Below are 13,784 nucleotides of genomic sequence, written 5' to 3' on the forward strand. Positions count from 1 at the left end.
CTCTAACTTTTTTTTAAATATAAGATAAGTTAATGTTTTTAAAAATATTAAAAAAAAATAAATATGAGAATATTACATTTAATTTAATAAATATGATTAATTGTTGTACATTATTAAAATAATTTATAACATGCATTATTTATGTTATTTTTTTTCTGGTTTTATGAAAAATATTAATGTTGAATGTAAATAACAAATTATATATTTAAAAAAAAAAATAAAAGAGTCTTTGTTTATTATTTATTATTATTATTATTATATTATTATATTTTTATTTGTTTAAATATTTTTAAATTGTAATTATTTTATTTTATTTGTCCATTTTTTTAATTATTATACAAAAAATAATATATCACTTTTCATATATTTTTAATGGGATAATACATTTATTTTTTATATATAATCATTTTTAGTTTATTAATATAACATAATAATAATTAATTTCCCAAAAATCAAGAGATTTATAAATTAGATTTTTAAACTAAATTTGATAATTTTCTTTTTAATTAATTTTTTTATTTATTTGATTTTTACCAGATATTTTTACCAAAGCAGTAAATTATGTATGTTACATGTACTAATTTTACTTTTATTTATTCTATAGAATTGCCTAGCTGCTTTGCACAATTTTGCAGCCACAAGAGTGGTTCCAAAAAATCTCCAGCCAATATCAATTACTATAACTTTCCAAAGGATAGCCAACAAATAAAAATTTGGTTGGAAAATGCTGGCATGGAGCCTGGAAAGATTGAAGCATACATACCATTAATAAAAGAAGACTTCTGGAAATGTGTATCAAATTTTTTCAATACACTTCAACAGTGCTTGTTTTTTTTTTTTTTTGAGAGGAAAAACAAAGAAAACTAAAATCCAGTTCAATCCCCACAATTTTTACGGAAACCTCTCAAAAGAAATGTTCAGAAAATAAATGGAAAACCAGACTAGACAAAATTATCAAATCAGATTCATTTGTACAAATGTACAAATGAACGATGCTGGCACACAAACAGGTCTTTACGATTTCCCAATGGCTGAATCTGAAGAAAGTTATTCAAAAATAGCGACTGCAAGATCTATAACTTTGGATCCTTCCTATCGCAGTTCTGATAAAGGTTTAATGACACCCCTTCACGAGTCAACATCAATAAGTTTATCAAAAAAAAATCTAAACACACAATTGACATCAGAAGCTCAACCATTGATGCCACTATCACCTTCACCATCTGTCTTGCCCACTCGTTTGCAAACACACAAGTCAACCAAGTAATTTTTTCCGCTAGATATTGAAAGTCCAGAAATTGGAACCAAACAAAAATGAGCGTATTATGAGGACCCAAGCTTTCACGAATCTGATTTCGATACACCACAAAAAAAGTGATACGTTTATGTGAAAGTGTAAAAGAGAGACAACCGGAAGAAAACTCAACCGGAAGAAAACTCAACCGGAAGAAAACTCAACCGGAAGAAAACTCAACCGGAAGAAACACTGACTTATCCTCTCAATTTGGTAAAAAAAAAAAATGTATTGGTTTCGAAAGCAGCCTGGATAAATTGCTTTATAAAATGCGGTGTCCAGACCAAGAATGTATTTCTAAAATTACCAAAATAGAGAAACAAATAATTGGCACTATGGTTTCAGTCTATTCCACCTCTGCTGGTTTACATCGCTGTAAGTTGTGGGGAAGCCAGCCAAAAACGAAACACTATGCAGCGGGTAACATTTTACTCTCCGGTGTGATATGTGTATGTGGAGGCAGTTATGCTAAAGTTCAAAAAATGTTCGATCTTCGTGGCAATGAGATCTTTGGGAAATCATCATATAATAGAGCTCAAAAAAATAATTTTTCCAGCAATTGACTTCAATTGGAAAGAAAACAAGGCCAATGTTATAAATGAATTGTCTGGCAAACTGTTATTTCTGGTAGGGGACGGTCAATGCGACAGCCCTGGTTTTTCGGCTAAATACTCCACATATACTTTCATGGATTTCTTTTCCAAAAAAATTGTGGACTTTGGGTTAGTGCAGGTGTCACAAACAACTTCATCAGTTGTTCTGGAGAAATTTGGTTTTACAAAAAAAATCGCATAATTGGCAAAAATTTTGATATTTAATTTGTGGGAACAGATCGACGCACAGGCATTCGAAAATTATTAACAACTCCAAAATATGAAAAGATTAATCATCACTTTGACATTTGGCATTATGTGAAAAATTTTAAAAGAAAATTGATGCAAATTTCCAAAAAAATTATTTATCGTCCAATTTTGCTGTGGATTGGACCCATACTAAACCATTTCTATTGGTGTAGTAGAGCTTGTCAAGGAAACAAGGATGTTTTTAAAGAACTTTGTCAGTCTCTGCTACATCATGTAGTAAATGTCCATGTATAGAAAATTGGAGATATAGAGCATACATGGTTGCACGATGAAATAAATGTTTGATTCTCCGACTGTTCCCTGGTTAACCAAAAAAAAAAAACACCTGCATTTCATGCATTGTCCACAATTGTAATGGATGCCCAATTGGAAAAGGAAACAAAAATCTCACTTTTTGTCAGACTGGTGTTATAGAAACATATCACAGTATGATTCTAAAATATTGTCCAAAAATAATTAATTATAGATTTGATTCTATGGAGGCCAGAACCAAATTGGCAGCATTGTGCCATAATCATATTGTGATACGCAAACCTGCTCTGAAAAAAAAAAAAAAGGATGCAAGTGGTGAAGAAATTTGGGTTAAAAGAAAAAATTTTGAGTTTCCCATAGGAAGAAAAAAGTGGATAGTGCGCAATGTATTTAAAAAAATGGATGCCATCAATATGCAATCAAACATGATTTCCATTGTAGAGGGCACCATAATTAGTTCCTGGAAATCCAAAAATATTGAAATGCCGAAAAACATTGCTCATGTTGAAAGGCCAGAAACAAGAATTGCTGTTAAACATATGACACGTTTTCCTACTGTTGATAATTTAAAAAATGTCATATGTATAACATTTTTTTTAAAAAATATAAATTTATCATAAAAAATGTATTAAAAAAAAATTGGTTATTATTTTTGGTTACATTACGAATGCATTGTTTTATATATATATATATATATATATATATATATATATATACACACACACACACATACATATACACACGCACACTTATATAAGTATAATTTTTTAAGTCAGAGTGATATATAAACACACACACACATTGCTGACAAAAGGCCAAGTGCAATAGCAGTATTTTTTTTTGTCTAACTAGGTAATTGTTTATTTCATGGATGGAATGTAATCTTATCGCTGTTGCTATAACAACCGTGCAGGCAAGTATTTGCCAAAGAAACCATTGAAAGGTCATTGCAAATTAAAAAAAGTCTATGTCAAATTGATTTTTTTCTATTGAGATATACAGTGGGGACGGAAAGTATTCAGACCCCCTTAAATGTTTCACTCTTTGTTATATTGCAGCCATTTGCTAAAATCATTTAAGTTCATTTTTTTCCTCATTAACCACTTGACCACCGGGCACTTAAACCCCTTTAAAAACCAGACCAATTTTCAGCTTTCGGTGCTCTCACATTTTGAATGACAATTACTCAGTCATGCAACACTGTATCTATATGAAATTTTTGTCCTTTTTTTCACACAAATAGAGCTTTCTTTTGATGGTATTTAATCACCACTGGGTTCTTTATTTTTTGCGCTATAAAAGAAAAAAGACCGAAAAATCTGTAAAAAAAATGCAATTTTCTTCAATTCTGTTATAAAATTTTGCAAATTAGTAATTTTTCTTCATATATTTTGGCCAAAATGTATAGTGCTACATATCTTTGGTAAAAATAACCCAAATCGGTGGATATTATTTGGTCTTTGTGAAAGTTAAAGTGTCCAAAAGCTATGGTGCCAATATCTGAAAATTGATCACACCTGAAGTACTGACGGCCTGTCTCATTTCTTGAGACCTTAACATGCCAGAAAAGTGCAAATACCCCCCAAATGACCCCTTTTTGGAAAGAAGACATTCCAAGGTATTTAGAAAGATGCATGGTTAGTTTTTTGAAGTTGTCATTCTTTCCCACAATTCTTTGCAAAATCAATTTTTTTTTTTACTTTTTTTTTTTCCACAAAATTGTCATATTAGCAGGTTATTTCTCACACACCGCATATGCATACCACAAATTACACCCCAAAACACATTCTGCTATTACTCCTGAGTATGGCGATACCACATGTGTGAGACTTTTACACAGCATGGCCACATACAGAGGCCCAACATGCAGGGAGCACCTTCAGGCGTTCTGGAGCACCCAGGCCAATTCTTATATTTCTCTCCTACATGTAAAAATCATCATTTATTAGCTTGAAAATTACATAGAACCCCAAAACATTATATATGTTTTTTTTAGCAAAGACCCTAGAGAATACAATGGTGGTCATTGCAACTTTTTATCTCGCACAGTATTTGTGCAGCAATTTTTTTAAAGCGTTTTTTGGGAAAAAAAAAACAGTTTTGTGCTTTAAAAAAAACAAAACAGTAAGGTTAGCCCAATGTTTTTGCATAATGTGAAAGATGAAGTTACGCCGAGTAAATAGATACCCAACATGTCACCTTTCAAAATTGCACGCGCTTGTGGAATGGCGCCAAACTTCGCTACTCAAAAATCCCCATAGGCGACACTTTAAAATGTTTTACTGGTTACATGTTTTGAGTTACAGAGGAGGTCTAGGGCCAAAATTATTACTCTCATTCTATCAATTGCAGCGTTACCTCACATGTGTGGTTTGAACACCATTTTCATATGTGGGCGAGACTTACGTATGCGTTCGCTTCTGCATGCGAGCACACAGGGACAGGGGCGCTTTAAACAATTTTTTTTTTTTATTGTTTATTTTACTTTATTTATTTTGATTTGAGTTTGATGCTTTTTTCCCAAAAAAAAATTTTTTTGACCACTTTTATTCCTATTACAAGGAATGTAAACATCCCTTGTAATAGGAATATGGCATGACAGGTCCTCTTTACAGTGAGATATGGGGTCAATAAGACCCCACATCTCACCTCTAGGCTGGGAAGCCTGATAAAAAAAAGATCCTGGCTTTGATTGTAGCGGTGAGTCGGTAGAAGCACCAGAGGGCGGCGGGAGGGGGGGACATCTCCTCTCGCCTCCAGTAAGAGTGATCAAGCAGTGGAACAGCCGCTATGATCATTCTTATGGTGTAGGGAATCGCCGGCTGAAAAAGCTGATATCTGAATGATGCCTGTAGCTGCACCCATCGTTCAGATATCCCCGCACAAAGTCAAGGACGTCGTATGATGGCTGGCGGGCGGGAAGTGGTTAAAACACATTTTTTTTTAACACAAAGTTGTCCATTTATACAATATTTCTAACACATAGCATGTACATACCAAAAATGACACCCCAAAATAGATTCTCATACTCCTCCTGAGTACGGCGATACCACATGTGTGAGACTTTCACAGCCTGGCCATATACAGAGGCAGAGTACAGCAGAGTATGGCTGAGCATGGCTGGGTATGGCAGGGTATGGCGGGGTATTGCAGAGTATGGCGGGGTATTGCAGAGTATGGCTGAGCATGGCTGGGTACGGCTGAGTATGGTAGGGTATTGCAGGGTATCGCCGAGTATGACTGGGTATGGCTGGGTATCACAGAGTATTGCAGAGTATGGCTGGGTATGGCAGAGTATTGCAGGGTATTGCAGAGTATTGCGGGGTATTGCAGAGTACTGCGGGGCATTGCAGAATATTGCGGGGTATTGCAGAGTACTGCGGGGTATTGCAGAGTATTGCGGGGTATTGCAGGGTATTGCGGGGTATTGCAGAGTATTGCGGGGCATTGCAGAATATTGCGGGGTATTGCAGAGTACTGCGGGGTATTGCAGAGTATTGTGGGGTATTGCAGAGTATTGTGGGGTATTGCAGAGTACTGCGGGGTATTGCAGAGTATTGCGGGGTATTGTAGTGTATTGCGGGGTATTGCAGAGTATTGCGGGGTATTGCAGAGTATTGTGGGGGTATTGAAGAGTATTGTGGGGGTATTGCAGAGTATTGTGGGGGTATTGCAGAGTATTGCGGGGTATTGCAGAGTATTGCGGGGTATTGTAGTGTATTTTGGGGTATTAAAGAGGATTGTGGGGGTATTGCAGAGTATTGCGGGGGTATTGCAGAGTATTGTGGGGGTATTGCAGAGTATTGTGGGGGTATTGCAGAGTATTGCACAGCATTGCAGAGTATTGTGGGGGTATTGCAGAGTATTGCGGGGTATTGCAGAGTATTGCGGGGTATTGCAGAGTATTGTGGGGGTATTGCAGAGTATTGCGGGGTATTGCAGAGTATTGCACAGCTTTCTGGGGCATTGCAGAGCATTATGGATGGCTGAGCATGGATGGATGGATGGCTGGATGTCACTGTGCAGCGCTGTGGGCACTACACATCCAGCCCACAGCGCTGCAGCCATCCATCCATCCCCCTCTCCGCTCACAGTGTACCGATTGGTACACAGGAGGGGAGGAGAGGAACCGGCGCCATGAGATGACGCCGGTTTGTTTACATGTGATCGCTCTGTCATTTGACGGAACGATCACATGGTAAACGGCCGCGATCAGCGGCCATTTACCGGGATCCGTGATGCGCCGGGTCCTCTGGACCCGGCGGTCACGGATGTGTTCGGGTGCACGCCCCAGGGGGCGCACGAGAGGGGAATTCTGGGAGGACGTCATAGTACGCCCTCCCGGAGTTAAGCAACCGCCCTGCAGCCGTCATTCGGCTACGGGCCGGTTGTTAAGTGGTTAATGTACACACAGCACCCCATATTGACAAAAAAAACACAGAATTGTTGACATTTTTGCAGATTTATCAAAAAAAGAAAAACTGAAATATCACATGGTCCTAAGTATTCAGATCCTTTGCTCAGTATTTAGTAGAAGCCCCCTAATACAGCCATGAGTCTCCTAGGGAAAGATGTAACAAGTTTTTCACACCTGGATTTGGGGATCCTCTGCCATTCCTCCTTGCAGATCCTCTCCAGTTCTGTCAGGTTGGATGGTAAACGTTGGTGGACGGCCATTTTTAGGTCTCTCCAGAGATGCTCAATTGGGTTTAAGTCAGGGCTCTGGCTGGGCCATTCAAGAACAGTCACGGATGTGTTGTGAAGCCACTCCTTCGTTATTTTAGCTGTGTGCTTAGGGTCATTGTCTTGTTTGAAGGTAAACCTTCAGCCCAGTCTGAGGTCCTGAGCACTCTGGAGAAGGTTTTCGTCCAGGATGTCCCTGTACTTGGCCGCATTCATTTTTCCCTCGATTGCAACCAGTTCTCCTGTCCCTGAAGCTGAAAAACACCCCCACAGCATGATGCTGCCACCACCATGCTTCACTGTTGGGACTGTATAGGACAGGTGATGAGCAGTGCCTGGTTTTCTCCACACATACCGCTTAGAATTAAGGCCAAAAAGTTCTATCTTGGTCTCATCAGACCAGAGAATCTTATTTCTCACCATCTTGGAGTCCTTCAGGTGTTTTTTTAGCAAACTCCATGCGGGCTTTCATGTGTCTTGCACTGAGGAGAGGCTTCCGTCGGGCCACTCTGCCATAAAGCCCAGACTGGTGAAGGGCTGCAGTGATGGTTGACTTTCTACAACTTTCTCCCATCTCCTGACTGCATCTCTGGAGCTCAGCCACAGTGATCTTTGGGTTCTTCTTTACCTCTCTCACCAAGGCTTCTCCCCTGATAGCTCAGTTTGGCCAGGCGGCCAGCTCTAGGAAGGGTTCTGGTCGTCCCAAACATCTTCCATTTAAGGATTATGGAGGCCACTGTGCTCTTAGGAACCTTAAGTGCACCAGAATTTTTTTTGTAACCTTGGCCAGATCTGTGCCTTGCCACAATTCTGTCTCTGAGCTCTTCATGCAGTTCCTTTGACCTCATGATTCTAATTTGCTCTGACCTGCACTGTGAGCTGTAAGGTCTTATATAGACAGGTGTGTGGCTTTCCTAATCAAGTCCAATCAGTATAAATCAAACACAGCTGGACTCAAATGAAAGTGTAGAACCATCTCAGGCCGGATTCACACTGGGGCGTCACGACAGCAGTCCTACTCTGGATCCGACTTTGCCCTGCAACTTAAAGCGACATATGTCCGACTTTCAATGAATGGGGATCCGACTTGGATCCTCGCCACTACCAGGCACTCTGTTTGGTATGAATCTTGAGGGGGGACTCCACGCCAAATTTTAAATACAAATCCGGCATGGGTTTCCCCTCCAAGAGCATACCAGGCCCTTGGGTCTGGTATGGATTTTAAGGGGCACCCCCTATGCCGAAAAAACAGTGTGGGGGTCCCCCCAAAATCCATACCAGACCCTTATCCGAGCACGCAGCCCGACCGATCAGGAAAGGGGGTGGGGACGAGCGAGCGCCCCCCCTCCTGAACCATACCAGGCCGCATGCCCTCAACATGGGGGGGTGGGTGCTTTGGGGTGGGGGGGCGCCCTGTGCCCCCCCACCCCAAAGCACCTTGTCCCCATGTTGATGAGGACAAGGGCCTCTTCCCGACAACCCTGGCCATTGGTTGTCGGGGTCTGCGGGCTGGGGGCTTATTGGAATCCGGGAGCCCCCTTTAATAAGGGGGCCCCCAGATCCCGGCCCCCTCACCCTATGTGAATGAGTATGGGGTACATTCACCTAGGGGAAAAAAGTGTCAATAAAAAAAAAAATGTAAAAATACAGAAGGCCTTCCCGCTACTAAGATGTGTTCAAAATAATCTCTTAATCATTAAAAGAGGGAAACCCTCGTATACTATAAATTTTGTAAATTAACAATTAAGTAACCAAAGTGCATACCGTGCATTAAAGTGCAATCAAATGAAATGAAGAATGCTGTCTGCAGCAGGATCTTCCAGTGTTCACAATCCACTCATAAGTACATACAATCATATAGTGATTCCGCGCTACAGCAATAATGTGCAAAAAGTGCTCAATAAATAAAGTAAATAGACACTGTGTAAATGGTGCCCAATGAATTAGTATAATAAAAGTGCAAAAGTGATTAGTCCATAAGTTGGTATATCAATCTAGCCCCTGATGAAGTCACATGATGACGTATCGCGTAGGGAGTGGCCGGAGGTTGAAGTATACCGGAAGTGATGTGAGAACGGCGTCCAGACGCCATATTAGCTGTTTATGCCTGTTTTTTAATCTTTTAATGTAAGAGTGCAGCTTTATCTTCTAATAAAATTTTATTCATCGCTAACATACTACACCATTGGAGTTTTATCTCTCCCATCCTTACCCATTCTCCCCCCCCCCCCCTTGCTATGGGCACGAGATTACATGAGGACACGGATGTAGTATCCATTCAGGTTATATACTTAGTGGAATGGAGGACCCCCTGGTGGTAGATGTTAAAATAGCAGAATAGATTCCTGTACATTATTTATGCTGACATTTCAAGATATCAAGGTTTTACATTTAATGGAACGGAGGACCCCCTGGTGGTGGAAGTTGGAATAACGGAATAGATTCCTGCTTATCACCTTATGCTGACATTTCAAGATATGAAGGTGAGGCTGCTGTGAGCTCATTTATGGGATTATAAACTTCTCGCCTGTTTGCTGTGCAATTTATTTAAACACATTTTTGCAACAACCTTTTCTTGGACATTTACTGAAAAATGTTAGATTAAGAGACCATCGTCATATTGAATTTAATGCCCCTAGATTGATATACCAACTTATGAACTAATCACTTTTGCACTTTTATTATCCCAATTCATTGGACACCATTTACACAGTGTCTATTTACTTTATTTATTGAGCACTTTTTGCACATTATTGCTGTAGCGCGGAATCACTATATGATTGTAAATAAAAAAAACACACTAGAGAGGTTTTTAAAGTAATTTATTAGGCAGCTCTGGGGGTCTTCTTCCGACTTCGGGGGTCTCTTCCTTCTTCTCTGCGGTCTCTTCCTTCTTCTCCCGCTCTCCAGTATCTTCTGCCGGCTCCTCCGCTATCTTCTGCTCTTTTGCAGCTCTCTTGCTAGCGGTGGCCCGGTCTTCTCCATCATCTTCTTCCCTCTTCTTCCGATGTTGACACGACACTCTCTCCCGCTGTAATGCTGTGTACGCGGTGCGCATTGACTTATATAGGCATGGGGCGTGGTCATCAGTTGATGTCACCCGGTGACCCTGCCCCATATGATATCACAGTCCTGGGGCATGCTAAGAATGTGACATCATAAGGGGCGGGGTCACATCACCCGGTGACCACACCCCATCCCTATATAAGTCAATGCGGACCGCGCACACGGCATTACAGTGGGAGAGAGCGTCGTGTCAACATCGGAAGAAGAAAAGAGGGAAGAAGACCGGGCCACCGCTAGCAAAAGAGGGAAGAAGACCGGGCAAAAAAGGCAGAAGATAGCGGAGGAGCCCGGCAGAAGATACCGGAGAGCGTGAGAAGAACCGGAGAGCGCCAAGAAGAAGGAAGAGACCACGGAGAAGAAGGAAGAGACCCCCGGAGCTGCCTAATAAATTACTTTAAAAACCTGTCTAGTGTGTTTTTTTATTGTCACTTTTTTGCCCTAGGTGAATGGGTAGGGGTACGATGTACCCCATAGCCATTCACATAGGGTGGGGGTCGGGATCTGGGGGCCCCGTTATTAAAGGGGGCTCCCGGATTCCGATAAGCCCCCACCCACAGACCCCGACAACCAACGGCCAGGGTTGTCGGGAAGAGGCCCTTGTCCTCATCAACATGGGGACAAGGTGCTTTGGGGTGGGGGGGTTGCAGGGCGTCCCCTGCCCCAAAGCACCCACCCCCCCATGTTGAGGGCATGCGGCCTGGTACAGTTCAGGAGGGGGGCGCTCGCTCATCCCCACCCCTTTTCCTGACCGGCCGGGCTGCGTGCTCAGATAAGGGTCTGGTATGGATTTGGGGGGACCCCCACGCCGTTTTTTCGGTGTAGGGGATTCCCCTTAAAATCCATACCAGACCCAAGGGCTTGGTATGCTCTTGGAGGGGGAACCCATGCCAGTTTTTTATTTAAAAAAGATCATCTGAGCAAAAGTCGCATGCCAAAGTCGGATCATGCGAGACGGCGATCCGACTTTGATCCGACTTCAATGATATTTAATGGGCTGAAGTAGGATCAAAGTTGGACCAAAGTAGTAGAAGGAACAAAGTCAGACCGACTTGTGTCGGACCAGTTAGGACGCTCCCATAGGGAAACATTGATTTTCACACGTCATGCGACATGAGCTCCCAATGTCGGAGCGTTTGTCGCACTAGTGTGAACCCGGCCTCAAGGATGATCAGAAGAAATGGACAGCACCTGAGTTAAATATATGAGTGTCACAGCAAAGGGTCTGAATACTTAGGACCATGTGATATTTCAGTTTTTCTTTTTTAATAAATCTGCAAAAATGTCAACAATTCTGTGTTTTTCTGTCAATATGGGGTGCTGTGTGTACATTAATGAGGAAAAAAATGAACTTAAATGATTTTAGCAAATGGCTGCAATATAACAAAGAGTGAAAAATGTAAGGGGGTCTGAATACTTTCCGTCCCCACTGTAGAGCAACAAATCTTTTTTTCAGATCCTCAGAGAGTTCTTTGCCATGAGGTGCCATGTTGGACTTCCAGTGACCAGTATGAGAGAGTGAGAGCGATAACACCAAATATAACACACCTGCTCCCCATTCACACCTGAGACCTTGTAACACTAACGAGTCACATGACACCGGGGAAGAAAGATAGACAGATAGACAGATTATATATATGTCCACATATACACACATTAATTAAATATATAACTTAATCTTTCCATCTGTGTCATGGAACTATGATTGCTGGATAATGATCCTTTGGGTACTGCAGTATTCTCCTAAAGAGTAATTACAGAAAAAATTAGATTGTTAATTTAAAATTAAAAAATAATTATTAAATAATGAAATTTAAAAAATAAAAATTTACTTACCATTTAAATTTAAAGAAAAAAATCTAAAGTTATCAGTATTTCGAAGTATTTCTGAAAACATATAAAGTGTATATATGTATATATATATATATATATATATATATATAAATAAATATCAGTGTTGCCATCCGTCAGTATTTTTACTGGCAGCCAGTAAAAAACAGGCAATTTTCTCCTGTCAGTAAAAGTAAAAGGTTGCCAGTAAAAAATATGTGATGCTCAGATTGGTCCAGAGCCGGCTGAGACCATCCGAGTGCATTCTACAGTGTGATCGGGCAGCTCTGGTGGAGGCGGTGCAATGGATCCAAGCTGAGAGGCCAGAGCCTCGTGTGCGGGTCTGCGATTTGGGAGCAAGACAGGCTGGGACCGTCAGTGCTATTTAAACTGGAGTGGACTGAAGGGACCACTTGGCTTGGAGAGAGACGGTCACTGTGACTCAGGAGGGGACGTGTTGTGTCAGTGAGGTCTCATCCTCATCTGAGCTGCTGCACACTGCTGTCAGTGTCACTGTGAGAGTCAATTTTATGTGTGTGTGCCGCCCATTCTAATTTCTTGCCCTCCTGAGTCCTGTCCCTGAGCTACTTACTTATTATATCGAAAATAAAATAAGAAATATGTTTTTTGCCTTATTATCTACCTTAAAACATATTGCTAATTGCATATTGTATAGGTTTGTAGCCTAAATACTCAAATTTGCACTTAAAAATGTAACTACACACAGAATCAGACCCCGACCCTTTCAACCTTGGCAAACAGATGATACCAGAAGTCTGAAAAAACATAGTCGTGCTCATGTGCGCTTGTGGCATAAGACTAATGGCCTGTATACACGATAAGATTTTCCGACTACAAAATCCTGGATTTTTTTCCGAAGGATGTTGGCTCAACCTTGTCTTGCATACACACAGTCACACAAATGTTGTTGGAAATTCCAAACGTCAAGAACACGGTGATGTACAACACGTACGACAAGTCAAGAAAAATGTTCAATAAAAGTTCAATAACCAGTGCGGCTCTTCTGCTTGATTCCAAGCATGCGTGGACATTTGTGCGTCAGACTTATGTACACACCTGGAATTTCTGACAAGTTTTGTTGTCGGGAAAATTTGAGAACCTGCTCTCAAACATTTGTTGGCGGAAATTCCGACAACAAATGTTCTATGGAGCATACACGCGGTCGGACTTTCCGACAACAAGCTCACGTCCAACATTTGTTGTCGAAAAATCCTATCGTGTGTACAGGGAATTAGTCTCGGAGAGATTTCAACCAATATAAATCTGCCCTCCAAAAATACAATTCCAGCCTCCTCACTGCCAAGCAGACCTATTTTATTACTCTCATTAGAAAATTATCATGCTGTCCCTGTCAACTCTTCTCTACCCTCAACTCTCTACTCCACCGCCTCCACCCGCCAACTCACTCACTGCCCAGGAGATCGCCAATCACTTCAAACAGAAGATTGATACAATTTGCGAGGAGATTTCTACTGTTCAGATAGCCTCCACGCTTTACACTTCATGCCCACAGGTACAATCATTACTTCCCTCTTTAAACCCCACCACTATAGACGAGGTTACTAAACTACTTGCTAGTGTCCACTAGACATGTGCACAACCAAAAAAATTCGTTTATTTTCGTTTTCGTTTCATTAGTTTATTATTTTTTTCGTTTTTCGGGTCATTCGTTATGATCGCGATTCGTAAATTCGTTCATTCGTAAATTCGTAAATGCGTTCATTCGTACATTCGTTCATTCGTAATTCGAACATTCGTTCATTCGTACATTCGTTTAT

The sequence above is a fragment of the Aquarana catesbeiana genome, linkage group LG01, assembly GCF_042186555.1.
Source record: "Aquarana catesbeiana isolate 2022-GZ linkage group LG01, ASM4218655v1, whole genome shotgun sequence".
Taxonomy (NCBI): Eukaryota; Metazoa; Chordata; class Amphibia; order Anura; family Ranidae; genus Aquarana; species Aquarana catesbeiana.